The 5,368-nt window shown below is 46.2% G+C and overlaps 1 protein-coding gene across 3 annotated transcripts in view; it reads left to right on the top strand.

Annotated features, from left to right (window-relative positions):
• Dgkg (diacylglycerol kinase gamma) overlaps positions 1-5,368 on the top strand; it is a 187,292-nt gene that overhangs the window by 161,533 nt on the left and 20,391 nt on the right. The window lies entirely within an intron of this gene.

The raw sequence follows: 5,368 nt of genomic DNA, 5'->3' as shown, positions 1-5,368 counted from the left end.
CTGTGAAATATTTTCTATATTAAGACATGGAACTAGGCTTTGCATGCCAGAGTCTCCAATGCAACTTCCCAACTCAGTTCACTTAACCATAAAAGTAGCCCCAGAGAATAACTGAATGAGTGTGTGGGTCTGAGTTCCAATAAAACTTTATTAATAAAAACAAATAGAGGGCTGTATTTGGCCCTCGTGCCATGGGTCGCTAATCTGTGCTCTAGAACCTCAAATGGTCCATAACCCAAGAGAATGGCATCACATGAGTACAGTGCAGACTGTCAAGGCCCACACAGACATGCTGGATCAGAATTTGCATTCCCAGCACCCTCTCAAGTCATGTATGAGAAGGACTCTGCTGGTTGGCCTGGCTCCTCTCCCGTAGCCCCCAAAAATGTCATGATGAGTTTTATATACTAGAAAAATAAGGTGTGGGGAAGTTACATGACTCAATTGCTGGGTCTGGAACTAGAGTCCAAGTTCTAGCACTCCAAACATGGAGTTTTTTCTATACACATCAAAGAACCTACCCTATCACCAGCCCCATGGCTTTGGGTTGGCTCCTGATCCAGTCAAATTTGCTGGAAATCCAAAGGGAAGCAAACCAGTCCTTCTCCCTTGGCTGACTTTGGAGCCTAGGACTCCAGCTGGGTCTCCTCCTTCCCACCCCCATCTCCTGAAACTCAGGAGGGGCTGGTGAGATGGGATTGTGCCAGGGAGGTAACTTACCATCTGCAGAGGGAAACTTGCTCTCTTGGTGACAAGCTGGAGCTGAACTCTAGCTTCATTCCTGCCTCCAGAGGTCTGCTGCTCAAAATAAAAGAGAGGTCAGGCACATTTCACTTTCTGCATGCAGAAGGAACAGCTAGTCCGGACTCTTTGATAGAACTAAACACCTTGTTGTTTTGTGTCAACTGTTGTTGTTCTATGGCTTGCACCATTTTGGTTCCCAAACCTGTCCCTGTTCTCCGCTGCAGCTTTTAAACCATTCAATATCGGGTGCTTCCTGAGATCCACCCCCACAGCAAAGCACCCTGCTGGCCACATGCCCAGACACTGTTGTTCAGAAATCTTGGCCAGTTTCTATTTTGTGCAAGGATGTGTATGTCTTAGTCAGTTGGGGCTGCTGTAATAGAAGACCACAGGCTGAGTGGATTAAACAGCAAAAATTTAGTTCTCATAGTTCTGGATGCTGGGAAATTCAACATGAGGATGCCAGGTAGTTTGGTTCCTGGTGAAGGCCACATCCTGGCCTGCAGATGGGAACTTCATTCGTGCACAAAGTTCCTCTCATTATACCGCTTTAAGGAAGGAAAAAAAAAAAAACGGTTACCCTCATGATGCTCCCAGTGCCTGCTATCAAACTAAGTGTTGGGGCTTCAACATATGAATTGGGGAAGGGGGGAGGGTGCCAGACACAAACATTTAATCCATAGCAGTAATTTTGAGCTTCTTGGGTTTTTGTTTATCTCACTGTCTATTGCCCAGGCTGGCCCAGGATTCTCTAAATGCTAGGATTACTGTCATGAGCTCTCAGCCCTTAGTGTTAAATCATAATCAACTAATAAATGACGTGTTAGTCTGTCATTTAGTGAACACCTATTGAGGAAATGAAAGGTCATATATTTTCCTACTTACTTTTATGTCTGAGGAAGCTGGGACCTGGTGGGGTTAAAACACTATGCCGAAATCACATCAACAATGAATCGTCAAGCTGGACTCACACCTGGCTTCAAGTCCTTAAGGAGGTCCAGAGGCTGCAATAAAAACACAGCGTGGCCCAGCCCTCAATCCACAATGCCACCAGCACGGCATTTTGCCATTGGATGGGTCAAGAAGAAACCTAGCAACCATGTCAACATTAGCATAACAGGCAAGCACCATGGAATCCCAGAGTCGTGGAAACAACGAAAGTGTGAGACACAAGAGAGAGATTGTTTCTCCTTCCGAATCTGATCCTGGGCTGTTGAGCACTATGCCATGCACCTAGCAGGTGACTGACGTAATGAATGAATAAACAAACAAGATAGAACATATGTGTGCTGGTCCTAGACTCCGGCAAGGAGAAAGAGAGAAAGAGAAAGAGAACTTGAGCTAAGACAGAATGTGGGGTTGTAACTGTAAGGCTTTGATTTGGGAGACAGTGGCTGCAGAGACATAACAGGCAGAACCAGAAATAATGGTGAGTACACAAAGAACGCTATCGCATAGGTGAGTCCTCCCCACAGACGACCCCAGCTCCTACGCTTCCATGAACAAGCTCAGCCTTCACCTGCCTGTCTCCTCCCCCATCCCAGTCTCTTCCTGAGCAGACACTTAGGTTGGCAAAATGGGTCCTGTAAGCAGAGACCTGCACTTCTCCCAGCACACTACCAACTCAGACTTCTTCCTATGTCCAGGTCAATTCACCCACCATTTGTTAAGTCTCTAGTTATATTTAGCACTGTATGCTAAAAATATTTTCCACTCGTCATCTCATGTTAGCTCCCTATAGCACTCCTGCCTTGGTCCATTTTCTTCAGCTATGACACATTGCCACAAACCACAGCTCATGATATCCAAGATGGAAGGAGAGTTCTTCCTGCCCAGCCTAACCTTAGCGGCCTTGTGATGCCAGATCTTGAAATTTTTTTCCAGGACTTTCTTGCTTCCTGAGAAATCTCCCCCGCTCTACTCCTCCCAACTCCTGCTGATACATGGTTCCTCTCCATCTAAAGCACACACCTTCTAAATCACAGAGGTTTACAAGCCCTCCCTCTCCCGTGCAGCACCTTCATGAAAGCCCTGGCTAACCCCCAAGGCACAGCCACAGGATGAAGGGAGCCATTTTCTCACCCTGCTCCTCACACAGGCAGGCCTGCGGGCCCCAGAAGCAGCCATGGCATCCCTGTTTCTATGATTTCTTTTGCATTGGCAATGCTTGTACTGAATGTTCTGTCTTCTGCGTGGTGGTGACAGGCCAAGGCACCTCTGTGTTTTGACCAGTCAAGAAACTGACCTTCATCTTGGCTGGGGAGCTCAAACATGATTAGGGATAGGGTGCAGCACCCTAATTGAGGGAAACTGAGGCCCTGGCATAGGGCGTGATTTGCCTATGGTCATGCTACTTGGCATAGCCCAAACTAAACAACATTTCACCTCACATCTGTCAGACCAGCACCTTCCCTCCCTGACAGCTTGCCATTCCTTCCTTCTCAGAGTCTAGCTTCTTCCTACCCCTTTCTTGGCTCAGCCAGGCTCAAAACTGACTTGTTGCCTTCTGGCTACCTTTGTGCCAGAAGCTTGACAGGTGTGAGACTTGAAATCTAGGAACCAATGTGACAGGCACACAACACAAAAGAAGGGGTGCCCTGCAGGAATGGATGTCAAGTCTATGTCTTTATGTTTGTGAGAGCCCCAGGAACAAGAGAAAGCAAGGTAGATTGCTCTCTTGTAGCTCGCTCTGTCTGTCTGTCTGTCTGTCTGTCTGTCTGTCTGTCTCTGTCTCGGTCTGTCTGTCTCTCTCTCTCTCTCATGCATGTGTGCACACAAGATATTGCAGTTGTAGTTTGGATACCTGAGGGTCCATTGGTCCATTTTAGGCTCTTTTTAGCATAAAGAAAACAGACATGGAGATACATCTCTTGCCAAGATCTGAGCAAATCCTTTCTAAGGAAACATAAAATCACAGTGACAGCACTGCTTCCTGAGGGCTTCCTTTCAATGAGATGGGGGCACTCTTTGCCCCGCCAGGAGGATGTCATGTCTACCTTCCAGAGGGTGTACTCAAAGTCCCCAAGAGAAGTGAGTAACAGGATTCAGACCCAAGAATGTGGTGCTCATGCTCTGTGTAGGGTTGAGAACAAGAGAGATGGATTGTGAAGGCTTTCTATAGGGAGCAGTGTCTCCATGGCTCTTTCCAGGTTGAGCTCCACCTTTCAGGCTGTGGTACTTGTACACTAGCTTTGAAATGCCTTTGCCAGGAGCTGTGTTGCATCTGTATTCAATCCAGTTGGGGCTCATGTGAGCTCAGTGCCCAGCTTTAGCACTGAGCTACCAAGAGTGCACAGACCATCTCTATGGAGATGTAGAGGCAAGAGAGGAGTACAAGGTAATGCCTGCCTCAGCCTCAGTGATCAAGTCTGTAGGAAAGCCAGCCGGCTTCCACGGAGCTGATCCCACTGCCAGACAGAGCTGGGCTGTGTCTTTCCTTTTTGCAGAGGTAAGAAGAGCCCATGTACCTATCAGCACACATTGGCTTCTGGGGAGCACAGGGACAGTGGGCGCTGCTGTTTATAGAATCCTTCTGTATTCGTTCAATACATCAAGGCATATTTTATTATTACCCCTCTCACAGGCACGATGGATCATCTTCTAAATGTATAAGTTGAAGCTCTAAACTGTGATACCTAAGAATGCAATTAAAATTTGATGCAGGCTCTTCTATTTTTTTTGTAAAGTTAGTATATAAGTTAATAGGTCTTGTTTGTGTCCTCTCCTATCAGCCTGCCCCTTTTTACTGGCCTTAAATTGTCCCCTCCCTTCTTCCATGTTGTATGTAATCAATCATTACTCTCTTTTCCTTCCCTCCACTCCTTAACATCCCTTCCTTTCCTTTCTACTTTCATGACCTGTGTGTAAATAACACACACACATACACACATACACAAGCCTAGAGCCCATGTGGACAAGAAGCATGTGTGATTTGTCTTCCCACATCTGGCCTATTTGCCTTAACAAAATGGCCTCCAGTTTCATCCATTCTCCTGCAAATGGCATAATTTCATTCATATGTAAAGCTAAATAAATTGCATGATGTGTATGGACCATGTTTTCTTTATCCATTTGTCTGTAGATAGACACCTAGAGTGGTTTCATTTCTTAGCTATAGTGAAGAGCTACTATACCATGGGTGTGCCTTATATCTCTGTAGCATGTTGACATAGCATCCTTTCGGTATATATACCTACAAGTGTGATCTTTGGGTCATTGGTAGTTCTGGTTTTTATTTTTCAAGGAACCTTAAACACGAATGGGCTTACTTTCTAGATATGGAACTTCTAAGGGTGTGGTTAAGTAAACACGAGGCTGTTAAGGTGAGCCATGATCTAATCTCATTGCTGTCCTTCTATGATATAAATTTTGGAGCCATGGAGGTAGCAGGGGCGTGTGTACACAGAAGTATATCTGTGTGGTCAAGACAGCAGTGGCCTGTAAGCCAAGGAGAGGCCTCAGAGGAAGACGACCTTGCTGGCACCTTGACTTTAGACATGGGTGTGGTCCCTCTAGATTCCAGAGCTATTGGCATGTCTGAAGTTGTGTCCCCTTGGATACCAGGGTTCTGCCAGCTTTTACCTGTCATTGTTGAATTCTGGCCCTTCCTCCTGACAGTTGTTAG

This window comes from Mastomys coucha, unplaced genomic scaffold (genome assembly GCF_008632895.1).
Source record: "Mastomys coucha isolate ucsf_1 unplaced genomic scaffold, UCSF_Mcou_1 pScaffold12, whole genome shotgun sequence".
In the NCBI taxonomy this organism is placed as follows: domain Eukaryota; kingdom Metazoa; phylum Chordata; class Mammalia; order Rodentia; family Muridae; genus Mastomys; species Mastomys coucha.
The sequence above is the reverse complement of the archived record's forward strand: the minus strand, read 5'-3'. Positions and strand labels throughout refer to the sequence as shown.